The sequence below is a fragment of the Corapipo altera genome, unplaced genomic scaffold (genome assembly GCF_003945725.1).
Source record: "Corapipo altera isolate COAL_440 unplaced genomic scaffold, ASM394572v1 51, whole genome shotgun sequence".
Taxonomy (NCBI): Eukaryota; Metazoa; Chordata; class Aves; order Passeriformes; family Pipridae; genus Corapipo; species Corapipo altera.
The window spans coordinates 316,105-342,060 of NW_020884892.1; the positions used below are offsets into that span (position 1 = coordinate 316,105).

Below are 25,956 nucleotides of genomic sequence, written 5' to 3' on the forward strand. Positions count from 1 at the left end.
CAAGACCTCTGAGAAAGTGGAGGGAGAAAAGTGCCAGAAATAGAGTCAGACATGACCACTAGATTTTATGTCCTGTATAGCACAACCCTTAAATTTCACCTGCTGCCCTCTCCCTTTTTGACAAATGGCAGGTTTCCCTGGGGTGATGTGGTATTAAAGACTTGAAGAGATGGAAAATTATCTCAGATAGCTGTGATATGGCCTGTGATAGAGGAAGGATTCCAGGGACAGCATGACCAAAAGAGGAGGACAGGAGGAAGATGGTTGAAAGAAGTGAGAGTATACAGAGGTAATGGAAGGGGAGGGTCAGAAAAGAGAGAAATGTTAAAGATGAGTCAAAAAAACCCCAGATCGTAAATAAAGGTTTGTGCTGGTGAGAGGAGGGGAGGAGTGAGGTGAAGAGGAGAAGGAAGAGATGACTGGTCTAATGGGGATTAAGATGACATCAGAAGAACCGTCTGTGCATTGAGCTGACACAGCAACCAGTTTGCCCAGGCAAGAAGTAGATAATTGATACCACCCCTTAGGAGCTGCAGTTCATCAAAACCCTTTAGGGTAACCTCAGAAACCAACAGTCTCTCCTTGCCCTTAATTTGTTTTAATGGAACACTTTTCCTACCTCTTCCTGTATTTTTAGCAACTCCTTGCAATCTTCTTTATCCTCAGCAAGTGATAAGCTGCTGGTAACCTTGTTTGCAATTTGCAGTTCATTAGAAGTTCAGTCAGAGGCAAGGGCAGCACCTGTGTGCAGAGTGAATTATTGAGCAGATGTGTTTGGTCTGAGCCTTGTCTCTACCAGCCTCTTAAAGGTGCCACCTAATCCTGATTAGTCAGCACTCACTGGGGTTTCCTGCTCTGCAACACTGGTGTCAGTGGTGGAAAAAACCCCAAGTATTAGATGCAGAGAAACACAAAGTTCAACACAACATCACTGAGAAAAACAAGGGGCAGGATAAGACGAGCAATAAGGTTAAGAGATTTATACACAAAAACACAGAGAAGCCCATCGCCTCTGGGTATGGTGCCCTAATCATATATACAGTGCCTGATTGTATATATATTGTATATATATCATATATACAGTGCCCTGATTGTGTATACAGTGCAATGAGACTCCAGGCAGAAGCCTAGCACCCTTTTCAGTCTATCTGGTTTTCGCTGTTGTTCCCCAAACAACATCTTTAAGCACTGCAAAAGGGTGCCAGAAGGAACAGAGGCAGCTCCCTCATTCCCAAAGAGATCCAGGATTTGGTCCTGTCACATGGGAAATGTCCCCCAAACACAGAATTTCTAGAAAAGCTGTGGCTCGGCAGCACAGCTCCTTATCCATAATCTGTGCAACAGATGCACCAAGCAAAGCATCTCCTGTATTGTCAGCTGTTGCTTTAGAGTCTTGTATCTCCAGGGTTTGCTCTTTTTCCTCTAATCTGCTGGATGGAGAGTAATGAATATTTAAGTGCTCGGTGCAAACCCGTCTGTCCTGGCGGAGAGGCTGGAGCTGCGCAAGCCGCGGAGCCGAGAGGATCATTGTAATCTGCTCCATGGGTGGTGCTGCCTGTGGCCAAATGGATTCCATATGTGAGATCATCTGTCATGCAGAAGGCATCATCATTAGTTCCCCTTTCTAGGAAGCCCTTCTGCTCTCCTGGATGAAATACACTGCCACTGAACCCAGAATGTTGATTTGCCACGATGGTGCCAGGATGGAGCGAGCTCTTTGGTGACTTTCAAAATTCCAGTGCCCCTGTTCATTTTTTTGGACCTCGGGCAGATTAATGTTGCTATTTTATTAATTTTATTCTTGATGCAATTTTGAACCTCTGCATGAAGATCATTCCAGTGTCCAGATACCTTTGAGGAACATCATCTTGGGTAAGGAGAGTAGTCTGGATTAAAGATATGCCACACCTGTGCTTTTAATTTTAGCTTTACACCATTAACTAAAGAGCTGCAAGCTGTCACTCTGCAGATCTGTCTAACATACTGGACAGTCACTCTGTTGCATCCAACATCATCATCCTCATTTCTCTTTTTATTAGGAAGGCAGGTTCTCCTGCCCAGACCTGCTCAGAGAATCTTATATGACAGTGGGCAAGGTGCCTGTGGAAAGGGAGATTGTAAACCACTCTCCATGTCCCCTGGGGAGGGTCAGGTATAAGGAGTTTAAACTGAAACCAAAGAGTTAAGTTAAAGATGGCAGAACCCCATTTGTTAGAGGACAGACAGTGGATAGGTGCCTGGGAAGACTGTGAAACCTCTGGCACTGGCAGTTTGTCCAATCTGTCTCTCATCTCCCAGGGATTAGTTGGGGGCTACTTCATCTGTATATTTTACCATCTAGGTTTTCAACTCTGCTTTCAGCTGTTATTTAGCAGCAGATGTTCAGATTCTGAATATTCTCCAAAGCTACACAGTTGTTATTAGGCATAATTAACACCAGGAACCTTAATCCATAAGCCTCCTTTAGGTTGGACTCAGTCCTATTCTGTGTTTACAAAATAAAACCTTCATGTGAAGATCACCTCTTTGAAAAGTAATTAGCAATCCTAGCTCCCTGTGAGGAAGAGAAGTACTTGTAGAATTTGGAAGGCAAGGAATATTGCTGGAACACATAGCTGTTTGTCCTAACAGCAGCACAACTTAACACTTACAAACTCTCCAAATTTATAGTGCTGAATTAATTACTTAGCCATGTATCTAAATTACTTAGCCATATATCTAAATCAAATGTTCAGGAAAGTCATTAATATTACTCAGAACTACCAGTTTATGGATCATTGTCTGTAATCAGGTTGTGGTAGTTCAACGAGATCTGCATTTCCTGTGGCTGACAATGGATTATTCATGTAGGATGTGCAGCATAATTGAGTTAAGGTTATGGAAGCAAACACACCTTCTGGAATTTTCCCAATCTGAGTCATATAGCTTAATAAAGATAAAGTTGTATAATTCCAGGGGTATTTTTAAGCACTTGCACTAAACAAACACCATGTCCATGCCTTCTGAAGAACAACAATAGGATAGGAACAGTTGTTTTACTCTAGGATCTGGTTAAATAAATTGGAAGTGCAGTGCAGTGTTTGGGAGGTTTCAGTTCTAAAGCTATTTCAAGAAACCCATGAGGATTTCACTAAAAATCTGCAGCTGCAGTATGTGCAGGCAAACAGGATGCTGTTCTATCACCAAAGGAATAACAAACAATTCCAAAAGAGGGGGTAATTTAGTTAAATATAGCACTTGAAATAATATACTAAGAATCTACATCTTTTGTGATCATTCTACCTTTTTATGCAGTGGATAGTTGCAAAATCTTCAAACTGATAATGACTGCAAGTGGTGTTCCCATAAGAGGAGAAATGAAAATCTGCAGATAACAGGCTGAAGGACAGTGAGGCAGGCACAGGCTCATGAAAATGAGATAGAATGTCTGATATCATTGCTTTGTCTGCTTCCTAGGTTGGGTCTTTGAGGTCTGTGCTGGTTTTGGCCGAGGCAATTTTCATCATAATAGCAAGTATGGGACTGTGTTTTGGATTTGTGATGAAAACAGTGTTGGTAATTCAGGGATGTTTTCATTATTGCTGAGCAGAGCTTACACAGAGTCAAGGCTCTTTCTGCTCCTCACTCCACCCCACCAGTGAGTGGGCTGGGAGTGCACAGGAATTTGGGAGAGTACACAGCTGTGACAGCTGACCCCAATTGGCCCAAGGGATATTCCAGAGTGTAGGACATCATGCTCAGCATCTGAGGAGAGAAGAAGGAAGGGGGGACATTCAGAGTGACGGTGTTTGATTTCCCAGGTCACTGTTACATGTGCTGAGCCCAGCTTTCCTGGGCACAGCCAAACACCTGCCTGTGGCAAGTGGCGAATGAATTCCTTGTTTTGCTTTGCTTGTGTGTACAGCTTTTGCTTCCCCTATTAAATTGTCTTTGTCTCAACCCACGAGATTTCTCACTTTTCCAGTTCTGTCCCCCCTCCCACCAGAGAGGAGAAAGCAAGGGCTGTGTAGGGCTGAGTTCCTGGCTGGGATTAAACCACGACAAGGTCTTAAAATACACAGCAATGCTGAGAAAAGTGTGTGACACTCAAACCACTGTGAAGGGGCTGATGGTCAATGCATGAGCTTGTTCCTTGATTCAGTGCAGCCCAAGGACCAATCTCTATTGTCCCCAAGAATCCCTCTCTGACATCAGCCAAAGCAGATGCCTCAGGAAGGGAGTAAGAACTGGACAAAGCAGACTCCCATTTTGCAATAATTTGCAGTTCAGGCCCTCCCTGAAAAGGTCGGCTTGGTATGTTAATAACACTCAATCTCTCTCTTCCTTGAAGAGGCTGCTTGAAGGGGTGCTTTTGAAGCCACATCAGTTTTTGGTTCCCACAACACAGTGTGGCAGGAAGTTCCAAAGTTTAACTCCAGGCATGAAGAGTCACTTCCTTCCGTTTGCTTTGAGCTTGTCCTCTCCTACTTAAAATCACTGGTTCCTTCTTCTGTTATTGGAAAGTGCAATGAAAAATCAATCTCTTCACCTTCCCCATGATGTTCATCATGTTATAGATTTATCATTTAGATTTATATCTTCCCTTCCCTTTCCCTCTACAGAGGTGTGCTTGCCTGAAAGTTTCTCTTCAGTGTTGAGGTAAAATTGTGGGAAGGTGGGGGAAGCTTAGAGATTGAATTTTTGTGGTGGTTCAAACCACCGCAATTGAAGTAGTAACTTATTTAGTTTTCCCTTACATTGAGTAGTTACAGACTCCTTATCAGCCTTTTAACCCTCATCTGAATCTTTTTACATCTATTGTTTCCTTTTCAAGCAAGAGGACCAGAGCTGCACATAGGATTCCAGCTAGAAAAGCCATAGAGTTATACAGTTGTGTAGTAACATTCTCTGCTTTTCTCTCTCGTCCCTTTCCTGGCAATTCCCAACGTTTGATTTGTTTTAATGCTTAGCTGATGTTTCCATGGAAGTACCTGTTATAGCCCTAACTCTTCACTCCTGGCTGGTAACAGCCATCTCAGGGCTACTTGTGAGCTGAGAGCTGCTTTTCCCCTTGGGCATCATTTGTCTGTCCAGTCACTGAGATTCTGCAATTCTTCCCAGTCTTTCCTCATCTTTAATACCCAGAGTAGTTTTGAATCATAACTAAACCTTGTCACTTCACTGTTTCCTCCTTTCCAGCTCATGAATGATTCTGTGAGCAAACAGCACAAATCTCCAGGGGACACCACTGCTGATCAACCTCCACCACAAGACCTGACCATGAGCTCTCACTCTCTGTTTCCTGGGTTTTTTATTCATTCCCTTTTTATTCATCCAGAGACCTTCCCATTTACACCTTGTCTTTCCTTAAAAGCCTGTGGTGAGAGATGCTGTCTGCAGCTCTCAGGAAATACAAGCTGGTTATATCAACAGGATATCCTTTATCCAAAGGCTTGTTGACACCTTCAGAAAACTCCAGTGGGACCATATGGCAGGACTTCCCTTTATAAAAACCATGCTGACTTCCACAGCACATCACAATTACCCCTGTGTCCACAACTTCCATTTTTATTTTTTTTTTCCAACTTTCTACAAAGCAACAGCACAATACCAACCTGCACTGAGTTTCTTACACTGCTGGAAGAGCTGAGACTTCGCATTAAGCTGAAAGGCTGGGACAAAGGTGCTCCCACTGGACCTGTATTTTCCAGATCATGACTTTCAGGTGCCGGAAGAGCAGGAGTTGGGATATTTTTTCCAGAATTTCCTTTTGGTGTTTATTGTTGTTTCAGTCAGGATTCCTCTACCTACTCTAAAATGTTACATGCAAAATTCCCTGCTGTGGTCAGCCCCCTCCATGTTGTCAGAACTGAAAGAGAAGCACTGACTTCCTTTTGGTTACATCTCCAAGGGGCAGGAAATGCCCCCTTTTTCACACTCCCCTAAAAACCTGGGGGTGGGAGTCCTGCCAGGGAGGGGAGGAGGCACCAGACAAGTTGGTTGCTGGCAGCTGCCCGTTGCAGTCAGTCCCCAGGGAAAGATGTTATTTGGAGTGAGCTGGAATGAGTCTGTGAATCAGGAGCACGGTCACAGCTCCCAGACAGACGAACCCCTCCCTCCCTCCCTTTTCAGAGGGAATTTCACGCAGGCAGCAGTCTGGCTTCATCGAATAAGACAAAGTGAATTATTCCCTGATCATATCAGTGATGATTTTTGGTTTCGAGGGCGCAGATTCATCAATCAATTTATCTGCACTGATTGCCTGGAAAAGCAGAGGACTGACTAAATCATCTAAGCTGTCTCATACCATTCTTCTTCTTGGGGTGGTGGGGTTATGACTTCTTCTTTACATTTTGGAAAATATTGAAAGCAAAATAAATGATGAAGAAAGAGCAGCTGCTGAACAGCTCAAAAAGGTCATTTCCTCAAAAATAAACCATCAAAAGGCAAACAAGCACGCTCCCCTCCCATGAGGAGTACATCTCATCCCTCTTTAGGTTTGAACAGTTTTTGAATGAAGTGAAACATCAGCACTTTTGGGACTTCCATCGACTGCAGAGATCTTTCTGGAGCTCTAAGCTACCCCAAAGAATGTGATGCCTTCAGTCTTCACAAAACCCATTCTCACATATTGCGCTGGGCTCACGGCACAAAGCTGACCTCTCTGGGAAATCTGAAGAGGTGTAAAGGTTTTAGCAGACACCGGTAGGACCCAGCTGCTGCCACACTGCAGAGTGACTCACTCTGCAGAGTGCTTCTGGCAGGAGCACAGATGTGCAGGAAGCCAACCTTTGTCAGGCTGAGTAACTCAGGTGATCACAGGTGACACCTGAAGGCACAGACATGTTGGGTGTGATGCATAAGGTTGTGCAACCCCGTGTTCTTGGATAGGTGACCTCAGGCATCTGTGTTATGGCTTCCCAGTACTTTGAATGGGAACCACTGTCCCTGGTCATGGAGAAGAGATTCCACCTGCCTGCACAAAGGGAAGCCAGGCATGCTTGCCCACCGTGCCTCCTGCCTCGCTCCCAGCAGCCCCAACGTGTTCCCAGATTACCAAATCAAGAAGCCTCTGATTTGTTCTGAAGGTTTCTGAGATCAGGACAAGCATGGGAGGCTGTGAGAGAGATGGGAGATAAAGGCTGGCAAACCTCAGGACTGCCTTTACTGCTTATCTCATTCCCTTAAGAAGGGCAGAGGTATCCTGAACACCATCTGATTGACCAGCTCCTGAAGAAGAAAAGAGATTGCACTTGTTGAACAAATTCCAATACCTCAGTTCTCACACTGGAACTGAAGGGCAGCTGTTACAGGATATGCAGCTCCACAGGGGTCTGGGTAACTGTTATTTTATTATACAGTGGAGCCAACCTACCTTTGAGCACTGCCAAGAAGGATGTCCGGCTCCCTGGCGCTGTCCCTGACCCCAGCATGCATCCTGCAACTTCCCTTTCACCTCACTGCTGTGTCCCTAACCCACACATTGCCAGCCCAGGGAGCTAAACCAGCACTGAGCCCTTCAGGTTTTGTCCCACGGAAGGTTTTTTTGCTCATGCAGTTCCCAGCACTAGAATGCAGCAGGACCAACACAAAGGGCATAGTAGAAATGTGCAGCCTGGTGAACCTGACCACCCATTCCAACAACACCTACCCATTAAATAGGATCGAAAAAATCATAAAATCTCACTCTCAATCTCCTAATACCACTGTGCCATGCAGAGAACAACAGTGAATGCCAGGGAAGAAGCAAGGGGGCTGTAAGAGGAAGAAACATGCACTCGTGAATGACTGTGAGAATTCATTTCTGCCATAAAATATGGCTCATAATATGAAATGGCTGTGAACCATCTCAAAACTTCACCCTCTAGCAGGTGGTTTTAAAAGTATTAGATATGGCTTGACACCACCTGAAAGCAGCAAATGCCTTGCAGCAGAGCTTGAACAGGCAGGGTTGCCACCAGGGGAACCTGCAATCTCATTAAGGCTTGGCAGCACCAGGGCCACTGTGGGGAAAAGAGAAAATGAAGAGCACCAGGTGAAGCTGTGATGGCAACAGGTACCACCATGTGGCTCAGTCATGGGCACAGTGGAGGGATCTGCTGGACAGGGAGAATGGAAAACCTCCCATGTCTGAGAGGGAAGGGACCCGTGGAATACCTGTTTGAAAGTTTCCTGGAAGTTTTCCCTATTGCTTCACCCCGTGGATATACGTGGGGAAAAGGCAGTTGTTAGAGAGGAATCTGGAGGAATCTGCAGTGCCCTCCTGGCTCCCAGCACGGCCTGGTGCTGCTGCAGGTGTGCAGAAAGCAAAGTGTAGAGAATCAGTCTGTAAAGGAGGGGTGACAGGGACACATCTGCTGCCTGAACAACTGACCTGGAGGCACAGGGAGGGATGTGAGCAGCTGGATGCATGAGCACGGATCCTATCGATTAGTGAACGGGCTCCTGGAACGGTCACAGTTGCAATACAAGTTAAAGAGAGGCACTTCAGTGAAGAGAAAACCCAGTAACAAAAAGACCTTTCTGTTCTTTGGAAACACCATCCAAAGAGGGTTATTTCTAAATCACTGTCCAAACCAAGTCATATTGTTTGCATGAATTACCTTGGCCTGTAACAGACAGTTTAGGAGCTGCCAAGGTCAAAGCCAGTATGAGCTCAGGAGAGGTTGCCAGTCCCCTGGAGTGAGGCTGGTCCCATCATAGATGGGAATGGTCTAAAGAAAAGCCAGGGTGTGGGAAGAAGGTGGACTGGGTGACCTGCTTTCATCGGACATGGTGCTGAGCCAGGAGCTTTGTGTGGTGATAAAAAGCACCTCCAGGGGGGCAACGTGTATAATCACGTGTATAACAGACACTGTGCATCCTTTATGTGCTGCATCTCCCTCTGCAGCCCACTGGGTCTGTGGTGTTACTCTGCTCCAAGCAGTACAGCAGGATAGCACTCAAAGCAGATACACTTTTACATTCAAGTCATCCCACAAAATAGGAGGCTTGCTGACATTTCCAGAGATGCCACTGAAATTCTGCTCAATCATTAATGTTAGGAATAATCACTTGCATCATTCCCAAGGTGTACGAGCTCTTCATAGTCACCCAGTCTCTATTCATCCATTCTGGTTCTTAAATAAGCTGTTACATACTGACATCCTCTAAACTGAACCCAGAAGTGTTTACTGGACTGAAAAAGACATCACCAGATGGCTCCAATATCAGCCTAGAAGAATTTCTGTTCTTCAACAGGCGCTAAATGTGGCTGCAAAAGCAGCAGGCTGTAGAGCATCTGCATAGTCAAATCACCTCTAAGAGGCTTTGTAACTGCATTCAGTTCTGCTGTGCTGGAAAATGAGGATAATAAGCTCAATGTATTACACTTACACTGGGGCTACACTCCATATAGAGCGGCAATAAGAAACACAGGCTGAGGTTTTAACAGCAGCCAGTGGGGCTCAGCACTTTGCTTGGTGGAAAAAGGAGATGCCAAACTACTTCTTTAGCTCCCTTGAGAGTCACAGACATAAGCTCCTGAGTTCCCAGAAGTCCCCCATGATGTGGGATCACCTATTTCAGCTAGAATTGTAGAATGGTTTGGGTTGGAAGGGACCTTAATGATTGTCTCGTTCCACCCCCCTGCCATGGGCAGGGACACCTTCCACTAGACCAGGTTGCTCCAAGCCCCATCCAGTCTGGTCTTGAACACTTCCAGGGATGGAGCAGCCACAGTTTCTCTGGGCAGCCTGTGCCAGTGCCTCACCAGCCTTATAGCAAAGAATTTCTTCCTAATATGTAATCTAATCCAGTCCTCTGCAAGCTTAAAGGCACTCCCCCTTGTCCCATCTTTCCATGCCCTTGTGAAAAGTCCCTCTCCAGCTCTCTTGGAGCCCCTTTAGGCATGGAAGGGGCTCTAAGGTCTCCTTGAAGCCTTCTCTTCTCCAGGCTGAATGATGCCATCTCTCTCAGCCTGTCTCAGTTGTGTGAACAGCTGAGTTCTGACTTCTCAGTTATTCAATCATGAGCTTTATTCTTTCTGATACAGAAGCTTTACTAATCATTAAGGTATTTCGTTTTGTCTTGCTTTGCCTGCCTTTCATTCCCACCTTTCATTTTCCATCTCTGTGCACATGAATTGTGCTGAAGAGTTTACTAGTAGTTTTCCAGTACTATCCACCAAAAAGTCTTCAATGCATTTCTATTAACATCTTCTCTGTACATGGAGTTCTTTCCAACAAAACCTAAAAAATACCTGGTCTTTTCCTATTTTTAGTCTGGTTTTACTGCTCTAGGGGTGGTGCTCTGGGTGGGTAAGTCAGTAGTAGATGTCAGTGATTAGATAAGTCCCTCCACTGAGTTTCACTTTAAAGGAATCCTTTCTCTTCATGCCATAGGCTGTCAAACACTTTCTCTAGCTACTACGTCAATTCAAGCAATCCCAACATTTTCTTGTGCTGCCCACTCAGTTGTGTCCGTACAACTTTCCATGGGCTGCCCAATAAATCCTGCAGGGATCAATATGGGATAATAATAACCTGACCAAATATGACTTCCTTGTTTTTTCTTAAAGCCCTTTTAACCCTCCTTGACTCCACTTAGCTCAGTGCTACCGCTGAAAAATTGCACACCAGGCTGCACCAGGAGCAAAAGGGAATAAATTTGAAAGTTGGTTTCAAATTACTTCTGTGGGTCAACCAGACACATCGTGGTATGGAAATTCAGTGCAAAGTCTCATGTTCTCGTTAATCATCAGGCTTGGATCAGAGAATGTGCTGCCCTGCAGACTCTCACTCCAGTTGTAGCCCTGTTCCAGGCACAACCTATTTTTAAGTGTCACAAAACCTTCAGCATAATTGGTCCCACCATGGATGCAAAAGCCCAGTATGGGATGCCAAAATCCTCCTGCAATCCCTGGGGAGAGCAAGGCATTTTGTACGGACAACATGACACCACAGACACTGACCTGGGAGTTGGATGGAATAAACGAACAGGAAACACAAAACCAGTGGCTGTGCCAGTATATCTTTAAGGTCTCTTCCAACTCAACCCATTCTATGATTCTGTGATCTCTCCTCTGTGCAGCCTGTGGGCTGCAAAATGGACATTAGTTACACCCTCTGTTCAACTGAGAGGTGCCTCTCACCCTACTGATTACAAAAGTGACCTGAGTGAGTTCTCAGGACCCACACTGTACATCCACAGATAGTCAGATGGATCCTGGCACTGGAACAGACTCCCCAGGGAAGTGGTCACAGCACCAAGAGTGCCAGAGCTAAAGAAGCATTTGGACAATGCTCTCAGGCACAAGGTGTGATTCTTGGGGCTGTCCTGTGCAGGGACAGGATTTGGACTTTGATGATTCTTGTGTGTCCCTTCCAGCTCAGTATATTCTGGGATTCTGTGATCCCACTCCTGTGAATTTTCAGGATGTAGTAGCTGCTTAGGCAGGTTGGCTGGACTGCAACTCCATCAGGATCATTGCTCTAATTTCATCTCATTCTTGGCTTGATCCTTTGGACCTTCCAGGTCACAGACTATCACGAGCTGGGATGGCAATAAAAATGGATGTTTCTTGTAATGGACTTCAAAGCACCTGACAAAGATCACTACAAAGACAGTGCCTTGTTCTAAAATAGTTGATTGAACTGGCTTGCAAGTTACTGGTTCTAGTGTAGAGGCCTTTGCTCCTTGGATGTCAGAGGAGAAGGTCATCTTGGCCCTTTATGTCTGTGGGTGGCAGTTACCTGACCACTGCCAGCCCAGTGCTCCCAAAAATGCTCTGACATGGGCCACAGGAGGTCAGGGTTCCCTCCCACAGCCTTGTCTGTAAATTCTGACAAAGCCTGCTGAGAAAGTCAGCCTGTGGTGCAGGAGCCACCTCTGACTCCTGTCAGTCAAACTTTGGCAGCTGTGCTCTCTGGGTTTTTTTTTTCTGGGGGTTTTGTGAATGGGTTTTCACCCCTTCACATTCCATTCTATACTCACTTTCTCATCTGCACCTTTCAAGGCACTACAGAATCTCTCAACTCTCAGAAACCATCTCTCCAGCACACTTAACCTGGAGTTGGACTCCAGCCATCAGCTCTTCACTGAAAGGTTTCCAGCCCCTCAGCTCTCAGTTGCCCAACACTTCCTCCAGGCTTGTGGGACGTTTCTGTGTAACCCAGACTGTCAGTCCCTGCCCAGCACAGACTATTATTACACTGCCTGCATCATCCCTTTGCGTGGCTCACTGGAGACAAATCAAATAACCGGGTACTGCAACTTAAATTAGAAAGAATAGACCACAGGAACAACTGCAGCGGTAGCAGGAGTGGCTATAAATAAAGGAAAATGTTTCTCTTAGAAACCTTTGTGCCACAGAGGGAAACTGTAGCAGTGGTCCAGGATATTTTTGTTGCTGCTTTTTAATTTGAAATTTCATCTCTGGAAGCACTTACAGACGTAGAGGGTTGTGCAATGTTTTCGCTTGCAGTACAGCGATTGCTAAGATTAGCACAGTAACAGATCTTTTCAGAGTAAATTGCATATAATTAATAGGAAGCAGGAGGAAAAAAAAGAATAATTGTATTTAATCCAAATGCTAGTTAGTTGTCCCAGAAGGTGGAACCAGCACTAAGGCCATGCTGAAGAGGGGCCCGTTCTGTTCAGCTGAGTAATAAACAACAATTATGTTCCCATATTGCAAATTCTGGTTTCCAATTTGTTTTACCAAAGTGCAGGGATATTCAAGATGGAATTTCCTTCAGGTCCTTCCTAGCAACAGTGGAGATTATTGCTTTATGCTTCTGGCTTGTCTCCCATCCAATGTCAAAGTTACAGGCATTAAGACAGCATTTCCCTGTGAAGGAGCTGCATAAAATCTGTACAACACAACTTACATTTTGGTCTCTGAGGCAGGACTTCATCAGGAATCCAAACCTGGCTCCAGTTCATCATTCCTGAAGAGAGGCCTCAATGTCTCATGGAAGGAAAGAGCAATTCTTCTCTAGGTGGGCACACAGAGATTCAGCACCAGGACGAAAGCTCTTACACTCCAGACAGGGTTTCTGTGTCTTAAAAATCCTGTGACACCTCACAAGAGGTGATCCCATCTCTCATTTCAACATGAGTAATTACAGCCTTCTCCCTGACCACTTTTGGAATTCATGGTTAATAGGGGACCTAGGTGGGCAGTAGGTTGAGGGAGGTGATCCTCCCTCTCTACTCAGCCCTTGTGAGACCCCCCTGGAGCACTGCATCCAGCTCTGGAGCCTCCAGCACAAAAAAGACATTGACCTGTTGGAGCGAGTCCAGAGAAGGTCACAAAAATGCTCAGAGGGATGGAGCACCTCTGCTATGGAGACAGGCTGGGAGAGCTGGGAGTGTTCAGCCTGGAGAAGAGATGGTTCTGGGGAGACCTTAGAGTACCTTACAGGACATAAAGGAAGTTTATAAAAGAGAGAGAGACTTTTTTACAAGGGCACATAGTGATAGGACAAGGGGGAATGGTTTAAAATGAAAAGAGGAGAGATTTATATCAGATGTTAAGGAGAAATTCTTTACTGTGAGGGTGGTGAGGCCCTGGCACAGGTTGCCCAGAGAAGCTGTGGCTGCCCCATCCCTGGAAGTGTTCAAGGCCAGGTTGGATGTGGCCCTGAACAAGCTGGTCTAATGGAAGGTGTACCCGCCCATGGCAGGAAGGATGGAACCAGATGGTCTTGAGGTCCCTTCCAAGCCAAACCATTCCATGATTCTATGACCTGTGCTGAAGCCTCATTGCATTGATGAGCTTCCATCTTCCATCTCACTGAAGCACTTGAATTTCCCAGTGGATCATAAGGATAAGGAGGGACAAGTCCACACACCTGCTTTACTCGACGTGTTTCTGAGCTCTTCACACCCCCCACACAGACATTCCCTCCTGAAGCCCTTACAGCATCCCAATATTGCCAGATGCACAGCTCAATAAAAGTACCAAAATAAATCATTGCAGCCAAGGTTTCACTTAGCTGCTGTTATTAATCATTAGCAATAGCTATTGCTAATTAATGTCATTACACATCATGACTATTAATCACAATCTGCTGATGCAAGACATATTGTGTCTTGTAGATAAGAAAGAGGAAAAAAGCAAGTGAGCAATAATCAAACTTGAAAATGATGATGGGCAGTGCTGGCAAATTCATGTTGCAAACTCCATGTTAAAATACATGAGACAACATCCCTGCCTTGGTGGCTGCATCTCAGCTGTGCTTGAGCAACACCACTTGTCACAAAACCACCAAAACTAGGCGTAGAGCTTTAATGCATTATTTAGTATATGACATCTTTTGATGATACAAGCTCTTAAACCATGTGGGAATGAGATTTCAATTAAACTTTCTTTTCCATAGCACTATACTGGTCCCCACCCCCTCTCCAAGAACACCCCCATGTTGCCATCTGTACATCAGGGTTCTTCAAACAGGGTTAAACTGTTCAGTTCCAACACAAGCTGTTGGGCTGTATGCAAAAATCACCCAGGAAATGCCCATGACCTTTGCCAGGTAGAAGGTGCAATTAGCTGACCCTAAAGATCAGCTGGGCCATGAAGTCTACAGAATGCTACGGTGCAGCAAACCATAAAGTGCTGGGTCATTAGGATGTGTTTGTCATTAGGATTTACTCATTAATCACTTTTTTTTCATCACAAGGGAGGAAAGGGAGATTTTCTTCTTTTTATATTTTAACCTCAGGTAGAAATTTAAATGCAAGACTGGAATCAATTCTGTAGCTCACAAGATTGATTTGCCCAGACCAGAATTTGCAATATTTCCCCTTAAGCAGGCAGTGAGAGCTGCAAGCACTCCAGTATTCCTGTTTTCCCTGTGGCACAGGAGAGAGCTCACACAGAGCCTCCAGCTACCTGCCCTCACACTGATGGACATGGACATTGCCTGCTCAGGGGTGAAATCTCTAGGCAGGAAGCTCTTGGCAGTGTTTATACAGAAATTCTCTGCAATAGGAATCTCACAAAGGCATGGTGCAAAGAACAGGGCGTATCTGCTGGCTTTGGGTCTGCAGACTCCAGGACAAAGGGGTGCCAAGGACAGCTGTACAGAGGAGAAGGTGTCAGTCCTCTTAAACAAGGTGTTTCTGCCACACGTTTGGATGCCCACGTCTCCATCTGCCGCGGGAGAAGGGGCTGTTGGTCACAGTGGTGAGCTCATTAAAGCGAGATCAATAGAGATTTAATCTAATGCCGAGGATTACTCGAAGTGGAATGCTCAATTAAGTGTGGAGGAAAAAAATGCTACACATGAAATGAATTGCCAGCTGATTCCCCTGCTTTATTTGGAATTTAGCCCAATATCAGGGAGGGCTGATAAGCTAAAGCAGAGCGGTGAAAAAACAGCTGGTGCCGGGGGCAGTGGTCAGCAAACACCAGTGAAATGTGCCACATCATTACTCACTCACACGTTTTGCAGTGAGCTCCACAGGTACGTAGGGTTTGGCTGGGATTATGTACTTCCAATTTCCACTTTCGTTCACACCAGTGGCTCTAAGAATATTTGAAAGCTTCTAAGGCGAGGATTTGCATAAATAGGATTTGCCACGGCTCTTGGAAAAATGGGAAGAGTTAAGTGAGATGAGTGCTACAAAACTTGTCTTTTCTTGGCAGTTTTTCTGTAATCCGGCCCATTTCTCCCTCCCTGCTCCTCCACCTCCCAAAATCGAAACTGCTGCCGCCTCCCCAGCTCCCTCACCTCTCCGAGCAGCGGCCACACAGGGACAAAGAGCATTCTGTTTTGAATGAAACATTTTATTCTCGAGGCACGAAAACGCAGGAGCAGGCAGGGAGCCAGGAAGCAAGAAAAGAGAAACATATTCGTTAATTAAAACAAGCACTGGTTGCTTTGAACTAAGAAAATCATGTTACAAAAAAAAATGGAGCGATGAGTTCCCGGCCCCTGGAAGAACAGAACATGCTCCAGCCCCAGGAGGGGCAGCGGCACAGGGAGCTGCGTTGCTGCAGGAGCGGGGAGGAGCGCGGGATGCATTCCCCAAACTCACTAATTGGCAGGCGCGGGGCCCCTGCCGCTCCCAGGGAGAATCCATCCGAACACGAACAGCTCTGCGGCCCGTTGGCACAATATCACAGCGATTTCTTCTTCCAGCAAGTCGCATTTAATCTCTGCCCAGACATTTCAAGGCAGAGCTGTCTTATTTCTCCCGTTACGGCAGGACACCTTCCCACGCCATTCCCTGGAGTCAGAGCTTTTGGGAGCGCAGCAGGACGAGGTCCAGCCAGTCACAAACCTCCCTCATGTGTCGTCTTCTTTTTCTCTATGAGCCCACGATTGCCTCTGAGAAGCGCAGCAATTTGCCATCCTGAATATTCCACCCCAGCTCCTACAATCTGCCCTCCCCTTCCTGAGGAGGGAGGTTAAAACACCCCGAGGCTGCACATTGTGAGTGGTGGATGAAGCAGTGCTGCCTCCAAGACTCTCCACATTCCTCTGTGTCCGGGGTGGGAAGGGCCAAGCACAGAGTTATCTTCTGCTGCCTTCTACCACCTAGCCCTGGCCCAGTTCCTTTGCCATTTATCACTTGTTATCGCTATTTATCACTATTATTATAATCTCTATTTATCTATGGTCCAGGGTACACAGCAGGAGTCTTCCTCCCACTCCCCCCGTGCTGTTCTAAAGAGAGGGTGTGCTTTGTAGGGTGGTTCATGATGGAATCATGGGTGGGAAACCACGAGCCGTGGGTGGAAAGCTGGAATGGCACCTGTGGCTGCAGATTCCTCAAAACAACTGACTTTGGTATGTTTTGTTGCAATTCCCCACCAAGTGGGAACAGCAGTTTTGCAGGCCCCCAGCAGCAATCCCTCTGCTCTCTGTTCCTCTGCCTCTGCAAAGTTTTTCCGCATTTTTGACAAAGCTTTTTGAACTCAGAGGAAGAAGAGCTGCACTGGCACTGAGGGGGTTGCATTACCCCATCTGGCTCCAAACTGGGGAAAATGCCTGTGGTATTTGTAGGCTCTCCTGTCATTGCCCTCAGGAGCCTCCCAACTGATCCTGCTGAGAAGAAACTGTGTGTTCTCCTGGGATTATAATGCAGATGATGCTCAGATGGTCACTCCACATCGAGGCCTCTGTAGCAAACTGGAAGAACAGCACAAAAACAGAACTGCTTTAGGATGAAACAGATTCGACAGAAAATTTCTCCAAAATTTTTTCATACGTTTATGCAAGGGCATCCTGCAGGACACCCTGTGGGATGTGGGGTCCAACATCCTGCCTTGTCCTGGCACTGCCAGTGTCGTGGGGCCTGCTGACCCTTTGAGGGAACCAGCAGGGCCAGTGAACCTACCAGAATAATTTCAGTGGCAAAAATCCACACTAATGCTTCTGCTGTCAGCACATTGTCTATAACTTGTAAAGACTGGACTAAGAGCTCCAAAAGAGTGGCATTTGAAATGAAAAAAAAAAAAAGAATCAAAACCCAAAAAAATCCTACATTGAGGAATCTAAGTTCCTTAATCCCATGACCAACACATTCCAGAGGCCAGCAGGTGTGACACTTTCTGTGGCATGAATAGACATGGAAATGGAATTTGGCAGGAGCTACCATGGGGTGCAAGGCAAAAAAGTTTGAGGGGCTTGCTAGTTGAGTGACAGTGACTACAAAACCCAGAATGCTTTAACCTTGTAAAAATACAGCAGATAAATACAAAGCAAACAGTGCTCCCTGGAAAAAAAAGGGTAAATTATGAGGAAAAAACCCAACATGATTTATGTATAGCATTGATCTGTATGCCTGGTATTTTTATAGTCATAAATTCAAGACTTTCTGTAATATTTCGGCAGTGTTTTGTCTTGGGGTTGTTTTGGGGCTGTTATAGACAGAAAGTGCCCAACTTGGGTGACATTTGAAGTGGAAGTGAAGGTTTGCTGCTGCAATTCCACCCCAAACACAGCATCACCTTCCAGTGGCCAAAGGGAATCAGCACTGGCCCCAGTGCCTGCGTGACGTGTCAAATACCAGGATCAGTCTTCATACAGAAATACCACTGTGGCTCAACACTCCCTTGAGCAGCTGAGCAGTATCTAATGCTTCCACTCTCCGTGTCCTTGCTAGAGCCAGCAGCAGGAGAAGCTTTAAGAGATGAAGATAAATTCCCAGATCAGGAGTTTTCAAGGAGAAGAGTTAAGCAGCAGAATTCAACCTGGCTTGGTGCAAATGTGGTGTGTCTGCGCAGCCCTGGGCACCCTGCGTTATCCCCAGTCGTGCAATTCTTTGAAAACAAGCAACTTTTTGCAATTATTTGCTGGCATTCCATGAAAAGCAATGCCCCCTTCAATTCTTCCTTTCTGGGCTTTTTATTGAAACCAGGCAGTCAAAAAAATTCCAGTTCTATTGGAAAAAGAACACGAGGATGGTTTTTGCCTGTGTGGCAATTTTCTTCTTCTTGCTCCCGGCAACAGCCTATTCTTCTGCAGGACTTGAACAATAAAGGTCTCAAACAAAGGCAGGTCTCACAGCTGGGGAAAGGACACTTGAGGTCAGGGTTCCTTCCTTAACCCCCAGTGAAGTCAGTGTCATGGGTTGTGCTGGTCCTGCTTTCCTGGGTGAGACTCTGCAGAGCCTGTGGGAGCTGTTTCACCAAGTCCAGGGGTGAAGGAATTACAAGATCTCCTGCAGGATGGGGTTCACAGTGCTCTCAGACCATTGGGATTCAGCCCCTCATGCTGCAGAGAGGCTGCTTCCACCAAGGCCCATGTCAGCCCTGGGCTGAGAGACTCTCTCCACCACTCTAATCTGACTCCTCTGCTTAAAAGTAATTTTTAAGCCACAATTTTAGACTTCCTGACTGTGTGGGGATTTTTTTAAACAACATTTTCTAAGACAAATCCATCAAATTAGGAAAACTCACACATACAGAAATGCACAAATATATATTCTGTATGCAGTTCTGACCACTCAATAACACTTTTTTTCCCCCCCTTTGGACTCCATATGCCCTCTTTAACATGGAAAACCCATTTGTCTACCTCACTGGATACTGAGTGGATAAATACATTAACTGCTTTGCAGCACGTTGGCCTGGTTTATTCCTAGTCAGGAACATCAGCGATATCCGCACCTCAGCCAGACTCTGGGAAATCAGTGAACCACGTAAACCACAACACCGTGGGGAGACTGAAGTGAGCTAATGCTCAGCTCATACAAACCACGTGGTTATTGAAACACAGGAAAAGAAATTGATGACAGAGCTGGGTAAAACTGGCATAATTCAGTGTATTTGTGGAGTTAAAACTCCTTTTTTCCATGGCAAGGTGAGACACAAATGGCAGGCTGTCATCTCTCTCTCTGTTTTTATTTCCTCCCTGTCACTCAGTGCCAAAATGCCCTTTTTGCTGGAAATTCTGTCTGGTCCATCCCAAAGGCGGTGCCTGGTGCCTCCTCTTGCTGCTCTGGAGCCTTCCTGCCTCCCTTTCACAGGCACAGACATTTTCATGAAATAGTAGTGAAAAGAACCCCCAAAACAGCCACCACAACCAGAGACATCTCCTTCTGCTGTGTAACTTGGGAGGGACTTCACACTCTCAAACTATCATTTCAGTACCTGGAATCTTCCAGGGTGGGAGTTCAGCAAAAGCCAAAGGCATTTCTCCTTGCAAACAGCATTGCAAGGCACTTCTCTCTGCCTCCCTATTTACAGTAGAGCTCCCACTTTCTCTTTCTTACTATGTTCTTTTTACCCCCTTTTGAACTCATGTGGCAACACACATCTTCCCCAGTGGTGGCTTAGTAATGGGTTTGGCTTTTTGCTTTTGAGTGGTTGGGTTTGTTGAGCTAAAATACCCATTGTTTTCACTTCCCAGTGCATATTCTTTTAGAACCAATTCATAAAATCATCATAGAATGATTTGGGTTGGAAGGAACCTCAAGACCATCTTGTTTCAATCCCCTGCCATGGGCAGGGACACCTTCCACTATCCCAGGTTGCTCCAAGCCCCATCCAACCTGGCCTTGAACACTTCCAGGGATGGGGCAGCCACAGCTTCTCTGGGCAACCTGTGCCAGGGCCTCACCACCCTCTTAGTAAAGAAATTCTCTTTCACACCTAATCTAAATCTCTCCTCTTTCAGTTTAAAACCACTCCCTCTTGCCCTGTCACTCCATGCCCTTGTCCAAAATCCCTCTCCAGCTTTTTCAGGTACTGGAAGGGTCAATAAGGCCTCCCCAGAGCCTTCTCTTCTCCAGGCTGAGCAACCTCAACTCTCTCCACAGATACAAAACTTGTCCCTTTAAAACAGCAATGTCAGAGGGTTTGTTTAGGAGCTGAGAGGTGTTTGGCTGCTTCAATTCTGTCATTTTGTAAGATCACATGATTCAGATGTGCACTGGAGCAGATTCTTGTGGATTCATATGGCATCAGCTTACTCTGAAATCTGGCTGTTGATGACCACAGGGGAGTTTTTGGCTGAAGGAATAGCCCAACATTAGGCATCACTTTAGCTGCGGGTGGCTGTGCCATAATTTATAGATAAAACCCTGGATGCTTTCAGCTTGCACTTAAAGGGCCTCATGTCAGGTAACAGGAGTCCAAAACAGTAGAAAAATGACGGATTTTAGGTCTTTATTGTGAGAAGAATTCTTACCCCCATCTGCAAGTGTACAAGCATGCAGGTAAGTGTTTATGCTATCGAAGTCAAGTGGAAAATCCCTCTGGGATGGGAGGAAAAAAGACTCCTTTATGCCCATACAGCAAGAAATCTCAATGCTCTTGTCATCAAGAGAGTGGGTCTGGAGCACGATCCTGCAGTTCAGGATGGAGGGATATGGAGATGCCCTGTCTTTGCCCCTGGAAAAGAGGCGGGCTGGGCTCCTGACCTGCAGCACTATTTGATATTAACACCCATTTTGTGGTAGCAAAGCCACCTACAAGCACTGGAATAGCTCCATCCCAGCTTGGGACTTCCTCTTCACCCTTTATACTTGTGTACAGCTGGGGGCCAAACTGGAAGCATCCCATTCCCAGTGAATTGCTATCACAAAATTATGTGTATTTTTCTTCTGCTATGTTCCCAATTGGGATGTTTTGGTTTCTTTCCTAGTTCAGAATCTTTAACATATTTTAACTTTTGTGACAGAAAGGAGTTTGCTATTGCCATTACATCAAACATCAAGTCAGCACCTGGTGGGTTTGGCTCGCATTAGTACCTTCTGGTGACTCGACCGTGTGAAGAATGGAATAGAAATACCGAGTCCCCGAACACAAAACCCTCCCTGCCTGCAAGGACGGTTCCCCCAGTGCCTCTTTTTGATGGCCATAACCCCTGAGCAGGTGGTAGCTGAGAGGACAAGCACAGTTTTTCTGTACAAAACAGAATGGGAAGTGTAGTCACTGATGCTGGTTGGGGGCTGCCTGGTACTCTTCAATTTTTTAATAACCTTCTCAACTGGAGAGCCAGCTTCCCCTTTGATGTGGTGCTGGTTTCATTAGTACTTGCTCAAGGTGAATACCTGATTAGCCACGGGGAGCTGAAAGGGTCTTTCTTCTCCTTTTTATTTCTACTTTCATAATACTTACTACAGAGAAAGAGCCCCCATGCCCTTCCCGAGTTAGAAATAAAAAAAAAAAAAGTGGTATTGGGCCAAAATAAGTGAGTTTGGACATGTTTGGCAGTTCAAACGGATTAAATCTCACAGCCACAGCTGAGCTTTTTCTGTGAGTTATTTCCCCTCTGCACTTCATGGTGTTTTCAGTCTTTTGGGGCTCTTTCCTCTCTCTCAAATCCAGGGCAGCTGCAGAAGGGCTGGGAACAAGGATTTCATTGCCCCTCATCACAGTGGGTCTTCTGCAGGAGGACCATGAGGGATTTGTGAGCACAGGTCTTACTGGGGATCTGTTTCCTACACCTGCAGGAACAGAGCTCTGCAGATGGATGAGTTTCAGCAAGGTCAAGGCTCTTCTTCCAGTTTTCTGCTGAAATAGACCTGTCAACCTGCTGGGAAATGGTCCTTCTGAAATGCCAGATAGATCCTAAGTGTCTTTTTATCCCTTCTTTCCCCAGGAAAGCACTGCAATAAGAGACAGATTATCCAGTCTCATATGTGGGTTCAAGAAGAGGGCTGCAGTTTGGGGGGAAAAAGGTAAGAAAGCTTTGGTTACCAGAGAACTCCTGAGAAATAAAGTCATCTGACCACTTGCAAAGACTTCACAGATTTCTATCTTTGATTTCCTTCATGATTTTGAAGACAGAAGACACAGTAACAAGTACTTGGAGGCTTCTCAGAGATGCTACAAGCTGTTGACTGAATTTCAGGCCAGTTTAGACATCACTCCTGCTCTCTTTCCAGAGCCCATCAATTTGTCATTCTAGATAAGCTCAATTATTGGTGCAAAGGGAAAGAAACTACTTTCTCCTTCTTTGGAATCATAATATAACTGTAACAGCAAGCACTTAAAAAGCTGTTTTGCACTGGAGGTGCCAATATGCTCTGTGAAATACTGTATTGCAGCCAAGGCAATGGACACATCGGAAGGTAGTGACTTGCCTGTTGCAAGAGGAGGATATGGGTCCCCTGAGGGGGATGTAGTGGCATAGCTAAAGTCAGCTTTGCATAAAACCTTCAGCCTTTTCCACAATATTTTGCCATTTCACAGTAAGTCTAATTTTGAACTTATTTTTCCCATTCTCCTGCTAGCATGCCAGGACTCCAGGACCCAAAATTCACATCTACTGGCTCGAGCCTGGGGTTCATAGCTCATGAGGCTCCATCCAAAAGCAGAGAGCCTTTGAACACTGTTCCCCAAGTGTATCTTGCAGGGACCAGCCTTTCCCAGCACCCTGCTGAGTCTTCTGCCTGTGACAGACAATGCTGCATCATTCCAGAAAATGGTGTGGAACACCACTTGTATAATCAAATATCACCAGTGTCCTTACCAGCATCTTGCAGACTCAGAGGTTTTTTTAAAGGCAGGAAGAACCACCAGCTCGATTCTGACAGCACACAGCACAGTCTCCTCCTCTAGCCCTGCTCTCAACCCAGTGACCTGGTGCTTCCTCCACAAAGCCCACAGGCACAGGCACCACGTCACCCCTTGTTCTTCTTTGGATAAACCCAACAGACAGAGCTCCTACATCTGGCTACGAAATACTTTTGGTAGTCCTGGGGTTGTCTCCAGCTTCTCCCTCCCACCAACACCAGCTCAGCCCACCCTCCAACATTTTCTAAACCTGAACACACAATGGGATTGCAGCGCTTCATCCACCAAAGGCCAAAATTGCCCCCCAGGCTGCCCCCCAGCTTGCCCTGGCAGTGTGGGGACAGCACAGCTTTGCATCCCTCCACTTTAAGGTAGATTTTATTTGCTCAAATCAGTTTATTAAGTCGTGAGTCTTGCAGTGAGTGACATTCTCCCTTTTTAGCAGGATAGGATTTTAATGGAAATTGCCCTCTCACATCACTGTGAAATCAAGGTGGTTGGTCAGCTGGTAAAATCCTCTTATAGAAAGCCCAGCTTTCATTCTTTTTATGCTGCTTCAGTCCTGGGAAATTATCCCTTTGGAGCTACCCAATATATTCATTACTGTGCTGGTCCATCCTCTATCCTCTCTCCTGCCTCTATTGAATCCGAGTTCCAGCCATATGCTCCTCAGACACTGTCAGCTTCCAACACACAGACCAATCTGTCAGGATGGAATCTGAAATACTGTTATCTCGTGTTGGGTGTAATATCTCCTGGGCTAGAAAATGATCACACATCATTTGAGAAACTTCAAAGAGATTTATTTCTGGTTATATGAGACTCCCAGCATACATCTTTATGATTGAAGTCTCCCATTACCCGGTATTTCTTTCCATTTATTACGGATAAAAGCTCCAGAAGCAGCTCACCTCTTAATGTGAACTCGTGGTCTGTAATCCCCTTTACAGGCACCACACACTCACCTCTCTCTATACCTCCCAACTTCTATAGTCAGAGCTTTAATATCTCTGTATTTAACAGCTAAACGGGTCACGGTCTCTTTTCCCCTCTGCCTTTTCTCTTGGGCACACACTGCTGTTCACACACACGTTGTACTCAGCAGTTTAAATGCTTCAGTCATACAAATCAGCCTCCCCTCACTCCATTTTGGCAACTGTATCAGATTTCTTTTAGTTAACAAACATTTTCAATTCCTGCCATTGTCAGAAGCATGAAGAATGAAGGAGGAAAGTGTTCATACAGCCACCGGAAATTAAACAATTTGCTTGGGCCTGTGATCTGCCTCGATGGATAAAACAAATCTGCCAGTGGCATTTTGGAAGGTGCTCTTAGGCAAACCACTGCCTCTGCCCTGCTACACCAGGCAGCGTGATGGAGGAGTGCTATTAAACATTGTCAGTCAGACATCTGAGGAGTAATAAATAAAATTCATGGAAGAAATAGGATAAAAGCAGAGGGCTGCAGGGGACTCTGCAGCATCTGCAGAAGATGTTCAAAGCCAACCTTGCAGCTCCTGCTCGGAGGAAAGCCCTTTGCCTTTGTTTGGGCCTCGGCAGGAAGGGATGTTTACAGGTTGTGTCTTTTAAAGTACACCAGGACTGAGTCAGAGCGTGTGTTTACATTGGGTTGTTGGGTGTTTTAAATATCAGCACCAAGTCCCAAGAATAAATTACTATGGTAGGAAAATAAGGTAATGTCATTTTGTACTGAAGCAACAAATTTTAGTGCTGCAAAGCTAGTGGGTAACAGGGCAAGGCTGTGCCTGGTGATACACCTGGTGCAGTGGTGTTTGCTCACAAAGCTGAGCACTGGCAGGTCCATGGGATTTAGAGGAGGAAAGACACATGTGGTGGAACAAAACGCCACCTTATTAATGACAGCTTTTTGGTCCAGGCAGATGTAAACAGGCCAGGGAGGAGGCATAGCAGTAATTGCTCCAGGAATAGGAGGCAGCCATTCCTAAAATAACCAAAACTTCCTCAAAGTCTCTGAAAACACTCTTCATAACCACAGCAAGAAGAGGCTGGGACCAGTTCAAACCAGCACTGCACCATGTACTGGGATTCCTCTCTGTGGTGGGGAGTGGTTCCCCCTTGGCAGAAAAAAACATTGACCAACCCAGGAAGAGTTAAAATCTCACTGCAGTTCACAGAATCATGAAACAGGCTGGGTTGGAAGGGACTTTTAAAGTTCATCCAGTTCAACCCCTCCGACGGATTAGTTGGAATGGGGGAGACCTCCAGGCTTTAGGCTGCTAGCCCATTACCTGCGAGGTGAATGCCCTTCCCCCCGCCCCAGCACGTGGCCCTGCGACCCCGCAAGGAGCACACAGACCACCAGGGAGGGACGGACGAAAGAGGAAGTTTATTGTGGGGTAGGGGTTTATAAGGCTTTCAGGAGGGTCAAAAGGGGACCAATCACAAGTTCAGGGTCACATAGAAAAAACCATCAGGTGAAGGGTCAACAGCCAATAGAAAGGGGTTAACAAAGGCCAATGGGAAAACATCTCAGGACACCTTCCCAGGACACCTTGTGTGGGAGCACAGGGGATGTTGGGAAGAAGATCAGTGACTCTGCAAAAAGGTAAAAGCCATTTTAAAACCTGTTTAAACCACCTTAAAAACTTCGGTTTCTGTAACATTTGAACTGCTCTCATTTTCTTCACTAGTCCATCTCTGACAGGACTTCTTCCATCCTGCATATGGCAAATCCATTGCCACAAACCCCCCTGCAAAGAGCAGGGACATCAACTAGATCAGGTTGCTCAGAGCCCTGTCCAACCTGGCCTTGAACATTTCCAGGGATGGGACACCCACAACCTCTATGGGAAACATGTTCTTGTGCTTCGCCTCCTTCTGAGTAAAGAATTTCTTCCTAATATTTAATACCTATCTAATATCTTCATTTTTTCCAGCCAGCTTCTAAGAGCCTGGGCTCAACTCCAAAGAAATTGGTCTCGATTTAGTGAAGAGGCTTGGATGTGTGTGAAACCCAAATGAATGGGCAGCAGGACCAGG

At 45.8% G+C, this 25,956-nt stretch overlaps 1 long non-coding RNA gene across 3 annotated transcripts; it reads left to right on the forward strand.

The window, feature by feature from the left end:
• The first annotated feature begins 147 nt into the window (after positions 1 to 147).
• On the forward strand, positions 148 to 25,956 carry LOC113948231. Of its 3 annotated transcripts, none has more exons than XR_003528050.1 (3): positions 148 to 289; positions 22,020 to 22,098; positions 25,858 to 25,956. It is a non-coding gene; the product is annotated as an uncharacterized LOC113948231 (long non-coding RNA). The 3 variants fall into 3 exon arrangements; XR_003528049.1 differs by lacking the exon at positions 148 to 289 and adding an exon at positions 16,448 to 16,757; XR_003528048.1 differs by lacking the exon at positions 148 to 289 and adding an exon at positions 19,209 to 19,274.